Genomic DNA, 13935 nt, shown 5'->3' on the forward strand with positions numbered 1-13935 from the left:
ATATTAAAAAAACAGTTCAAAAACATATTAAAAAACAGGTAATAAATATATTAAAAAAAAAGTTCATAAACATATTAAAAAAACAGTTTATTAAATATATTTAAAAAAACACTTTATAAATATATTACAAAAAACAGTTCATAAACATATTAAAAAACAATTCATAAACATATTGAAAAAACAGTTTATAAATATATTAAAAAACAGTTTATAATATATTTAAAAAACAGTCCATAAACATATTAAAAACAGTTCATAAATATATAAAAACACAGTTCATAAACATATTTAAAAAAAACAGTTCAAAAACATATTAAAAAACAGTTTATAAATATATTGTAAAAACAGTTTATAGATATATTAAAAAACAGTTCATAAACATATTGAAAAAAAACAGTTCATAAATATATTAAAAAAACAGTTTATAAATATATAAAAAAACAGTTCATAAACATATTAAAAAACAGTTCATAAACATATTAAAAAAAACTGTTCATAAACATATTAACAAAAAACAGTTCATAAACATATTGAAAAAAAACAGTTTATAAATATATTAAAAAAAAACAGTTTATAAATATATTAAAAAAAACAGTTTATAAATATTTAAAAAAAACAGTTCATAAATATATTTAAAAAAAAACAGTTCATATACATATTAAAAAAACAGTCTATAAATATATTAAAAAAAACAGTCCATAAACATATCAAAAACACAGCTCATAAACATATTAAAAAAAACAGTTCATAAACATATTAAGAAACAGTTCATAAACATATTAAAATAACAGTTCATAAACATATTAAAAAAACAGTTCATAAACATATTAAAAAAAAACAGTTTATTAGATATATTTAAAAAAAACACTTTATAAATATATTAAAAAAACAGTTCATAAACATAATGATAAAAAACAGTTCCTAAATATATTTAAAAAAAACAGTTCATAAACATATTAAAAAAACAGGAGAATATTACTATGTGCGACCGAAAGATACAATTGCCAATTACTTAGGACCTCTATCCAGTTATCGCAGAGACGGGACAAGAGCATGCTACCCCTATGAATAAATAAAGGGTTCTGTTTGAAATTCTGTCTAAATTCCCATGTTCGACAGAAACATTCAGAGTTTGACAAGATACACCTGAAGAAGGTCGGAGGTTACATCGACCGAAACATTGTGAAAATGACACTCAAGATGAGAACAGTATTCTGAAGAATCCAAATAATACAAATAACGAATCCACATCTCAAAACTTCAGAAATGTCACAAAGAATTTTGTGTGTGTGTGTGTGTGTGTGTGTGTGTGTGTGTGTGTGTGTGTGTGTGAGTTTGTTCCCTATGGACTCGAAAATGGCTGGGTCGATTTTTATGAAATTTCACAGGAAGGTTCTGTATGTGCCTAGCAGTGTTCTTAGATAGAATTTGTATCGGAATGTCTTTGATAAGTATCGATAATCGATAATCGAAATAATCCGATGAAAGAACGAACAGGCGATTTTGACTAACGTTAACACCTTATACAGCCTAACATCATAAGAACATTTGAGAAGTTTTATTACCACACAAGCAGTAAGGCCCAATGTATAAAAATAACAAGTTTATTAATATAACAGGAGCGCGTTCAAAATGAATGTTTCTGTTTAAAGCACAATTGCACCATGATACTTGACTTTTTCATTTTAAACTTGAATTCAAACCATTACGACCGCACAAGAAGTAAGGCCAGGCATATAAAATCAATAGTAGATTGTTTTATATGATAGGGGCGTGTCCGAAATAAACATTTTTATTTAGAGCACAGTTGAAGCATGCTACTTGACTTTTTCATTTTAAACTTTGATTCAAGCCATTATTTATAAAAAAAAAAGATTTTATATAATCAATAATAAGTTCTCTACAGTGCAATGTAGAATAAATCACTGTAGGGAGGCATGTTAAGCTTTTGTCCTGATGCACCACAATGGGTCCCTAACTAGAGCAGGCAATCAATCAATTTGATTTAAAAATGGACGATTGATTAATTAAATTCAGGTATATTGTTAGCACGAACTAAAACCAATATTTCTCCAAAAGTGCTCAATAGTTGTGTAGAGCTTTTATATAAATAAAATTATGTAAACATTGTAAGGTGTGTAGAAACGAGTACAGAGATGAAACACTGCGGCTGGAGTTTGGTGAACTTATATGGCACATCGACCAGAGCCGTGGGAGATTTGAGGTTGTCCTTGGATTTGATGCTAAGGCAGTAGACTACTTTTCGTGCACTATAATTTTATTTGGTAGTTCTGTGATTGCAATAACATTCCTGGTCAGCACATGGCCGCAGTGGAACTTGAAATGCATGCCCTTGTTACTATTGTGTTTGGTTTAGGCAATCAATCTATCTATATAAAAGCCAAGTACGTCCAAGGATGGAGTACTGCTGCCACATCTGGGCAGGAGCTGCTAAAAACAGCCTATCCTGCCTTGACAGAGTACAAAATAGACTTTATGGCTTGGTGAGGGGATGCCCTTTTCTCTTCCCTACAACCTCTCTCCCACAGAAGAGACGTTGCAAGCCTGTCTCTGTTTTATCGCTATTTCCATAGCAAGTGCTCGTCTGAGCTTCATTCTCTGGTCCCCCCTCCCCAATCTATCACGAAAACACCCGACTAGCTGAAACCACTGTCAATAATTTTCCCCACTCTTTATCCGTGCCTAAATCAAAACGTAGATTCCATGGACAAAGCTTCTTTCTTAGAACTGCACGGCTGTGAAACTCTCTGCCGCTTGCCTGTTCCCCACCTCCGAATTCAACTTGGATATCTTCAAGTCCAACACAAACAAATTCCTGATGAACCGCTCCCTTAAGTAATAACACTTTATCAAATCTCCAATACTAACGATTACTACGATACTATCCCATTGATTACTGTACACACAATAACCCTTATCCCCGAGTGGCTCCTGGGCCTTGATAAGTGGTGACCTCCATGTAAAAAAAAAAAAAAAAAAAAAAATCAAGGTCTTTTCGGTTAATATTTTGGTTGGTGCACCTCATTCATAAAAACTATCTCACACTAAAAATGGCATTAATCAAATCTTGCCAATGCAGTACAATTATATTTCAAACCGGAAGACAACGAAATCAATAAGCAATAGAAAATGGACGCCATAATAGTGAGTTATGAGGCGCCTTTAATACGTTTCCAGACTTATTTTGTACAGGCATTTAAAATTGCCGTAGACTCTTAAAAACTCACTATGTTATTGCTACACATCTTATGAAATGACTGACCAACTTTTTAGGATTCCAGGTCCAAATGAACAGCTACAGCACGAATTGGAATACACCCTACTAAAGCCTGATTGTCACAGCTGATGGATTTCAAAAATGCAATCTTGGTGTGAGGACATTTTAGAAGAACGATATGCAATAAAATTCTGTTTTAAACTTGGAAAAAAATGTCACAGAAACGTATGGAATGCTTCAGACTACTTTTGGGCCATCTTGCCTTAATCAACCATCAGTTTTTGAGTGGCATAAGAGATTCAAGGAAGGCAAGGAGTCTGTGAGGGATGATGAGAAGTGTGGAAGGAGTAAGGAAGTCAGAACACCAGAGTTGATTGGCCAAATAAAGAATTGCATGGATAAGGATCATCGTGTTTCTATAGGGACAATAAGCACACTGTTTGATGTCAGTGTGGGAACTGTACACACAATTATTCACGAGGAACTGAAGATGCAGAAGATTTGCATGAAGTTTGTTCCAAGGATGCTCAGAGAAGATCAGACTATTTGACCAAGATGGGCATCAAGACAGTTCCTCACCCTTCCTATACTTCAGACGTTGCTCCCTGTGACTTTTGGTTATTCCCTAAGCTCAAAGAAAACCTTAGAGGCTGTCGTTATGAGACAATTGAGAAGCTGAAAGAAGGTGTGACACAAGCCATTGACACGCTCATTCAAGAGGATTTTCATGGGATCTTCCATAAGTTGTTTGAGGTGGCAGCATAAAAAGACGGATTTTTTGTGCGACAAGTTCTTTCGTTTTTTTGGTCGTTATCTCATTCAACTGAGTTTGTTGTCGTTCAAAGAAGAAGAGCAACAAAGAACAAAACAACAACAAAAAAACAACAACAAACAACAAACAAAACAACAACAAAAAACAAAGAAAAAAAACAACAAAAAAACAACAAAAAAACAAACAAAGAAAAACAACAACAAAAAAACAACAAAAATACTACTGCTGTTTGGGCAAATAACTTGTGGAAAGAGAACAACAAGAACAGAGACATTGAGAGTTGAGATGAGTTAGTGAGAAAGAGTTCCTAACCTTATTTATTTTCTGCTCCCATTTTTACAGATGGTCCAATGGAGATATTTACACGCTCGATTCGGCTGCATAATATAGTAGCTCGCACCCTTTACTTCTGCGTATCAGAATCTAACTTGTTTTCATTGTTGTAAACACGAGCGGATCGACAGACCTAGCAAAGTACCATGTCTTTTTTGTATGCGAGTGGCCACTCTATTAGTGAATGTTGGTCACCTGACTTTTGTTAAATCAGTCTCTTTCAAACTAAAGGATGGATGATTAAAACTTGATGGTTCAGCAATGACCCTATGGAAAAAAAAAATGGCACTTAGGTGTAGGTACAGAAAGGAGAGCTATCGCGCTTATCGTGATTTGCCAGATCAACACTTCCAAGTTCATAAACATGCTATTGTCGCTTCACGGGGGAAGGGAGAGCACTAAATATATATATATATATATATATATATATATATATATATATATATCACACATGACGGCATGGTCCTAAACAAATTCGTCCACCCAATCCCAAACAATACCGCCACCGAACAATATGGTTAAATCGACACACCACATTCCCAAGCAACACCATCGACCAGCACGACACACCACCGAACAATCTCGTTGAATGGATACGCCACAATACGAAATGCAGTAACTGACCCCGAATGACTCATCAGTCGGGCGAAACTCAATCATTGCTTTGGGGTAAGATGGATGCAGCTCATTAGCAGACTTTTGATTTGCAATCTAAAAAGTCCTGAGTTTGCTTTTCACCGCAGGAAGGCCCAACTCATACACTATTGACTGAAATATGACACTCCCAGGTAAACGCCACAACCATGCATGCTAAAAATAGCAACAACCCTTTCTTTAACAACAAGAAAAAACACAAAATTCAATTTTTTGCAACAAAACAAAACAACATACTTTTTACATTCAATTAACGCCACAGACATTTTTGCATGTAAGAAAACACGTTTAAAATTAATTATAGCACTCTGTTTTTTGGCACTAGTTGACTGTAGCATGAACAGCTTTCTATGAAACAAGCGGTTTTCACAGAAAATTGTCAAAACAGCAAGGAGCAAGGAACCTCTCCAATAACGACGTTGATGTGCCTAGTCAAGCGGATTGAGTTCAGTAGCTTCTAGTGACTCCAGCTCACTTCCAGGAACTCCAGCTTACTCCTGTGGCTTCCTAGCAAACTCCTGAAGCTTCCAGCGACTCCAGTTTACGCTTACAGTTTCTCCAGCTTACTTCAGCAGCTTCCCAGCTCCAACGACGTCCAGCTACCTGCTCCAGTGCCCACTGAAATCCAGCTACCTGCTCTAGTGCCCAATGACGTCCAGCTACCTGCTCTAGTGCCCAATGACGTCCAGCTACCTGCTCTAGTGCCCACTGACATCCACCTACCTGCTCCAGTGCCCACTGACATCCAGCTACCTGCTCTAGTGCCCACTGACGTCCAGCTACCTGCTCTAGTGACCACTGACATCCAGCTACCTGCTCCAGTGCCCACTGACATCCAGCTACCTGCTCTAGTGCCCACTGACGTCCAGCTACCTGCTCTAGTATCCACTGACATCCAGCTACCTGCTCTAGTGCCCACTGACATCCAGCTACCTGCTCCAGTGCCCACTGACATCCAGCTACCTGCTCTAGTGCCCACTGACATCCATCTACCTGCTCCAGTGCCCACTGACATCCAGCTACCTGCTCTAGTGCCCACTGACGTCCAGCTACCTGCTCTAATATCCACTGACGTCCAGCTACCTGCTCTAGTGCCCACTGACATCCAGCTACCTGCTCTAGTGCCCACTGACGTCCAGCTACCTGCTCTAGTGCCAACTGACGTCCAGCTACCTGCTCTAGTGCCAACTGACATCCAGCTACCAACTCTAGCGCCCACTGACATCCAGCTACCTGCTCCAGTGCCCACTGACATCCAGCTACCTGCTCTAGTGCCCACTGACATCCAGCTACCTGCTCTAGTGCCCACTGACATCCAGCTACCTGCTCTAGTGCCAACTGACATCCAGCTACCTGCTCTAGTGCCCACTGATATCCAGCTACCTGCTCCAGTGCCCACTGAAATCCAGCTACCTGGTCTTGTGCCCACTGACGTCCAGCTACCTGCTCTAGTGCCCACTGGCATCCAGCTACCTGCTCTAGTGCCCACTGACGTCCAGCTACCTGCTCTAGTGCCCACTGGCATCCAGCTACCTGCTCTAGTGCCCACTGACGTCCAGCTACCTGCTCTAGTGCCCACTGACATCCAGCTACCTGCTCTAGTGCCCACTGACGTCCAGCTACCTGCTCTAGTATCCACTGACATCCAGCTACCTGCTCTAGTGCCCACTGACATCCAGCTACCTGCTCTAGTGCCCACTGACATCCAGCTACCTGCTCTAGTGCCCCCTGCTCTAGTGGCCACTGACATCCAGCTACCTGCTCTAGTGCCCACTGACGTCCAGCTACCTGCTCCAGTGCCCACTGACATCCAGCTACCTGCTCTAGTGCCAACTGACGTCCAGCTACCTGCTCTAGTGCCCACTGACATCCAGCTACCTGCTCTAGTGGCCACTGACGTCCAGCTACCCGCTCTAGTGCCCACTGACATCCAGCTACCTGCTCCAGTGCCCACTGACATCCAGCTACCTGCTCTAGTGCCCACTGACATCCAGCTACCTGCTCTACTGCCCACTGACATCCAGCTACCGGCTCCAGTGCCCACTGACGTCCAGCTACCTGCTCCAGTGCACACTGACATCCAGCTACCTGCTCTAGTGCCCACTGACATCCAGCTACCTGCTCCAGTGCCCACTGACATCTAGCTACCTGCTCTAGTGCCCACTGACATCCAGCTACCTACTCCAGTGCCCACTGACGTCCAGCTACCTGCTCTAGTGCCCACTGACATCCAGCTACCTGCTCTAGTGCCCACTAACGTCCAGCTACCTGCTCTAGTGCCCACTGACGTCCAGCTACCTGCTCCAGTGCCCACTGACATGCAGCTACCTGCTCTGGTGCCCACTGACGTCCAGCTACCTGCTCTAGTGCCCACTGACATCCAGCTACCTGCTCTAGTGCCCACAGACGTCCAGCTACCTACTCTAGTGCCCACTGACATCCAGCTACCTGCTCCAGTGCCCACTGACATCCAGCTACCTGCTCTAGTGGCCACTGACATCCAGCTCCCTGCTCTAGTGCCAACTGACATCCAGCTACCTGCTCCAGTGCCCACTGATGTCCAGCTACCTGCTCTAGTGCCCACTGACATCCAGCTACCTGCTCTACTGCCCACTGACATCAAGCTACCTGCTCCAGTGCCCACTGACATCTAGCTACCTGCTCTAGTGCCCACTGACATCCAGCTACCTGCTCCAGTGCCCACTGACATTCAGCTACCTGCTCTAGTGCCCACTGACATCCAGCTACCTGCTCCAGTGCCCACTGACATCCAGCTACCTGCTCTAGTGCCCACTGACATCCAGCTACCTGCTCCAGTGCCCACTGACATCCAGCTACCTGCTCTAGTGCCCACTGACATCCAGCTACCTGCTCCAGTGCCCACTGAAATCCAGCTACCTGCTCTAGTGCCCACTGACGTCCAGCTACCTGCTCTAGTGCCCACAGACATCCAGCTACCTGCTCTAGTGCCCACTGACGTCCAGCTACCTGTTCTAGCGCCCACTGACATCCATCTACCTGCTCCAGTGCCCACTGACATCCAGCTACCTGCTCTAGTGCCCACTGATGTCCAGCTACCTGCTCTAGTATCCACTGACGTCCAGCTACCTGCTCTAGTGCCCACTGACATCCAGCTACCTGCTCTAGTGCCCACTGACATCCAGCTACCTGCTCCAGTGCCCACTGACATCCACCTACCTGCTCTAGTGCCCACTGACATCCAGCAACCTGCTCTAGTGCCCCCTGCTCTAGTGGCCACTGACATCCAGCTACCTGCTCTAGTGCCCACTGACATCCAGCTACCTGCTCTAGTGCCCACTGACATCCAGCTACCTGCTCTAGTTGCCACTGACATCCAGCTACCTGCTCCAGTGCCCACTGACATCCAGCTACCTGCTCTAGTGCCCACTGACGTCCAGCTACCTGCTCTAGTATCCACTGACGTCCAGCTACCTGCTCTAGTGCCCACTGACGTCCAGCTACCTGCTCTAGTGCCCACTGACATCCAGCTACCTGCTCTAGTTTCCACTGACATCCAGCTACCTGCTCTAGTTGCCACTGACGTCCAGCTACCTGCTCCAGTGCCCACTGACATCCAGCTACCTTCTCTAGTGCCCACTGACGTCCAGCTACCTGCTCTAGTATCCACTGACATCCAGCTTCCTGCTCTAGTGCCCACTGACATCCAGCTACCTGCTCTAGTGCCCACTGACATCCAGCTACCTTCTCCAGTGCCCACTGACATCCAGCTACCTGCTCTAGTGCCCACTGACATCCAGCTACCTGCTCTAGTGCCCACTGATATCCAGCTACCTGCTCTAGTGCCCACTGATGTCCAGCTACCTGCTCTAGTGCCCACTGACATCCAGCTACCTGCTCTAGTGCCCACTGACATCTAGCTAGCTGCTCTAGTGCCCACTGACGTCCAGCTACCTGCTCTAGTGCGCACTGACATCCAGCTACCTGCTCCAGTGCCCACTGACATCCAGCTTCCTGATCTTTTGCCCACTGACATCCAGCTACCTGCTCTAGTGCCCACTGACATCCAGCTACCTGCTCCAGTGCCCACTGACATCCAGCTACCTGCTCTAGTATCCACTGACGTCCAGCTACCTGCTCTAGTATCCACTGATATCCAGCTACCTGCTCTAGTGCCCACTGACATCCAGCTACCTTCTCCAGTGCCCACTGACATCCAGCTACCTGCTCTAGTGCCCACTGACGTCCAGCTACCTGCTCTAGTATCCACTGACATCCAGCTACCTGCTCTAGTATCCACTGACGTCCAGCTACCTGCTCTAGTATCCACTGACATCCAGCTACCTGCTCTAGTGCCCACTGACATCCAGCTACCTTCTCCAGTGCCCACTGACATCCAGCTACCTGCTCTAGTGCCCACTGACATCCAGCTACCTGCTCTAGTGCCCACTGATATCCAGCTACCTGCTCTAGTGCCCACTGATGTCCAGCTACCTGCTCTAGTGCCCACTGACATCCAGCTACCTGCTCTAGTGCCCACTGACATCTAGCTAGCTGCTCTAGTGCCCACTGACGTCCAGCTACCTGCTCTAGTGCGCACTGACATCCAGCTACCTGCTCCAGTGCCCACTGACATCCAGCTACCTGATCTTTTGCCCACTGACATCCAGCTACCTGCTCTAGTGCCCACTGACATCCAGCTACCTGCTCCAGTGCCCACTGACATCCAGCTACCTGCTCTAGTGCCCACTGACGTCCAGCTACCTGCTCTAGTATCCACTGACGTCCAGCTACCTGCTCTACTGCCCACTGACATCCAGCTACCTGCTCTAGTGCCCACTGACGTCCAGCTACCTGCTCTAGTGCCCACTGACATCCAGCTACCTGCTCCAGTGTCCACTGACATCCAGCTACCTGCTCTAGTGCCCACTGACATCCAGCTACCTACTCTAGTGCCCCCTGCTCTAGTGGCCACTGACATCCAGCTACCTGCTCTAGTGCCCACTGACATCTAGCTACCTGCTCTAGTGCCCACTGACATCCAGCTACCTGCTCTAGTGCCCACTGACATCCAGCTACCTGCTCTAGTGGCCACTGACATCCAGCTACCTGCTCTAGTGCCCACTGACATCCAGCTACCTGCTCTAGTGCCCACTGACGTCCAGCTACCTGTTCTTGTGCCCACTGACATCCAGCTACCTGCTCTAGTGCCCACTGACATCCAGCTACCTGCTCTAGAGCCCAGTGACATCCAGCTACCTACTCTAGTGCCCCCTGCTCTAGTGGCCACTGACATCCAGCTACCTGCTCTAGTGCCCACTGACATCTAGCTACCTGCTCTAGTGCCCACTGACATCCAGCTACCTGCTCTAGTGCCCACTGACATCCAGCTACCTGCTCTAGTGGCCACTGACATCCAGCTACCTGCTCTAGTGCCCACTGACATCCAGCTACCTGCTCTAGTGCCCACTGACGTCCAGCTACCTGTTCTTGTGCCCACTGACATCCAGCTACCTGCTCTAGTGCCCACTGACATCCAGCTACCTGCTCCAGTGCCCACTGACATGCAGCTACCTGCTCTGGTGCCCACTGACGTCCAGCTACCTGCTCTAGTGCCCACAGACGTCCAGCTACCTACTCTAGTGCCCACTGACATCCAGCTACCTGCTCCAGTGCCCACTGACATCCAGCTACCTGCTCTAGTGCCCACTGACATCCAGCTACCTGCTCTAGTGCCCACTGACATCCAGCTACCTGCTCCAGTGCCCACTGATGTCCAGCTACCTGCTCTAGTGCCCACTGACATCCAGCTACCTGCTCTACTGCCCACTGACATCCAGCTACCTGCTCCAGTGCCCACTGACATCTAGCTACCTGCTCTAGTGCCCACTGACATCCAGCTACCTGCTCCAGTGCCCACTGACATTCAGCTACCTGCTCTAGTGCCCACTGACATCCAGCTACCTGCTCCAGTGCCCACTGACATCCAGCTACCTGCTCTAGTGCCCACTGACATCCAGCTACCTGCTCCAGTGCCCACTGACATCCAGCTACCTGCTCCAGTGCCCACTGACATCCAGCTACCTGCTCTAGTGCCCACTGACATCCAGCTACCTGCTCCAGTGCCCACTGACATCCAGCTACCTGCTCTAGTGCCCACTGACGTCCAGCTACCTGCTCTAGTGCCCACAGACATCCAGCTACCTGCTCTAGTGCCCACTGACGTCCAGCTACCTGTTCTAGCGCCCAGTGACATCCATCTACCTGCTCCAGTGCCCACTGACATCCAGCTACCTGCTCTAGTGCCCACTGATGTCCAGCTACCTGCTCTAGTATCCACTGACGTCCAGCTACCTGCTCTAGTGCCCACTGACATCCAGTTACCTGCTCTAGTGCCCACTGACATCCAGCTACCTGCTCCAGTGCCCACTGACATCCACCTACCTGCTCTAGTGCCCACTGACATCCAGCAACCTGCTCTAGTGCCCCCTGCTCTAGTGGCCACTGACATCCAGCTACCTGCTCTAGTGCCCACTGACATCCAGCTACCTGCTCTAGTTGCCACTGACATCCAGCTACCTGCTCCAGTGCCCACTGACATCCAGCTACCTGCTCTAGTTGCCACTGACATCCAGCTACCTGCTCCAGTGCCCACTGACATCCAGCTACCTGCTCTAGTGCCCACTGACGTCCAGCTACCTGCTCTAGTATCCACTGACGTCCAGCTACCTGCTCTAGTGCCCACTGACGTCCAGCTACCTGCTCTAGTGCCCACTGACATCCAGCTACCTGCTCTAGTGCCCACTGACATCCAGCTACCTGCTCTAGTGCCCACTGATATCCAGCTACCTGCTCTAGTGCCCACTGACGTCCAGCTACCTGCTCTAGTGCCCACTGACATCCAGCTACCTGCTCTAGTGCCCACTGACATCTAGCTACCTGCTCTAGTGCCCACTGACGTCCAGCTACCTGCTCTAGTGCCCACTGACATCCAGCTTCCTGCTCCAGTGCCCACTGACATCCAGCTACCTGATCTTTTGCCCACTGACATCCAGCTACCTGCTCCAGTGCCCACTGACATCTAGCTACCTGCTCTAGTGCCCACTGACGTCCAGCTACCTGCTCTAGTGCCCACTGACATCCAGCTACCTGCTCTAGTGCCCACTGACGTCCAGCTACCTGCTCTAGTGCCCACTGACATCCAGCTTCCTGCTCTAGTGCCCACTGTCATCCAGCTACCTGCTCCAGGTCCCACTGACATCCAGCTACCTGCTCTTTTGCCCACTGACATCCAGCTACCTGCTCCAGTGCCCACTGACATCCAGCTACCTGCTCTAGTGCCCACTGACGTCCAGCTACCTGCTCTAGTATCCACTGACGTCCAGCTACCTGCTCTAGTGCCCACTGACATCCAGCTACCTGCTCTAGTGCCCACTGACGTCCAGCTACCTGCTCTAGTGCCCACTGACATCCAGCTACCTGCTCCAGTCCCCACTGACATCCAGCTACCTGCTCTAGTGCCCACTGACGTCCAGCTACCTGTTCTAGTGCCCACTGACATCCAGCTACCTGCTCTAGTGCCCACTGACATCCAGCTACCTGCTCTAGAGCCCACTGACATCCAGCTACCTGCTCTCGTGCCCACTGACATCCAGCTACCTGCTCTAGTGCCCACTGACGTCCAGCTACCTGCTCTAGTGCCCACTGACATCCAGCTACCTGCTCTAGTGCCCACTGACATCCAGCTACCTGCTCTAGAGCCCACTGACATTCAGCTACCTGCTCTAGTGCCCACTGACATCCAGCTACCTGATCTAGTGCCTACTGACATCCAGCTACCTACTCTAGTGCCCCCTGCTCTAGTGGCCACTGACATCCAGCTACCTGCTCTAGTGCCCACTGACATCCAGCTACCTGCTCTAGTGCCCACTGACATCCAGCTACCTGCTCTAGTGCCCACTGACATCCAGCTTCCTGCTCTAGTGCCCACTGACATCCAGCTACCTGCTCTAGTGCCCACTGACGTCCAGCTACCTGTTCTAGTGCCCACTGACATCCAGCTACCTGCTCTAGTGCCCACTGACATCCAGCTACCTGCTCTAGAGCCCACTGACATCCAGCTACCTGCTCTCGTGCCCACTGACATCCAGCTACCTGCTCTAGTGCCCACTGACGTCCAGCTACCTGCTCTAGTGCCCACTGACATCCAGCTACCTGCTCTAGTGCCCACTGACATCCAGCTACCTGCTCTAGAGCCCACTGACATTCAGCTACCTGCTCTAGTGCCCACTGACATCCAGCTACCTGATCTAGTGCCCACTGACATCCAGCTACCTGCTCTAGTGCCCACTGACGTCCAGCTACCTGCTCTAGTGCCCACTGACATCCAGCTACCTGCTCTAGTGCCCACTGACATCCAGCTACCTGCTCTAGAGCCCACTGACATTCAGCTACCTGCTCTAGTGCCCACTGACATCCAGCTACCTGCTCTAGTGCCCACTGACGTCCAGCTACCTGCTCTAGTGCCCACTGACATCCAGCTACCTGCTCCAGTCCCCACTGACATCCAGCTACCTGCTCTAGTGCCCACTGACATCCAGCTACCTACTCTAGTGCCCCCTGCTCTAGTGGCCACTGACATCCAGCTACCTGCTCTAGTGCCCACTGACATCCAGCTACCTGCTCTAGTGCCCACTGACATCCAGCTACCTGCTCTAGTGCCCACTGACATCCAGCTTCCTGCTCTAGTGCCCACTGACATCCAGCTACCTGCTCTAGTGCCCACTGACGTCCAGCTACCTGTTCTAGTGCCCACTGACATCCAGCTACCTGCTCTAGTGCCCACTGACATCCAGCTACCTGCTCTAGAGCCCACTGACATCCAGCTACCTGCTCTCGTGCCCACTGACATCCAGCTACCTGCTTTAGTGCCCACTGACGTCCAGCTACCTGCTCTAGT

Source organism: Euprymna scolopes, chromosome 17 (genome assembly GCF_053919585.1).
Source record: "Euprymna scolopes isolate OS-2025 chromosome 17, ASM5391958v1, whole genome shotgun sequence".
Lineage (NCBI taxonomy): Eukaryota > Metazoa > Mollusca > Cephalopoda > Sepiida > Sepiolidae > Euprymna > Euprymna scolopes.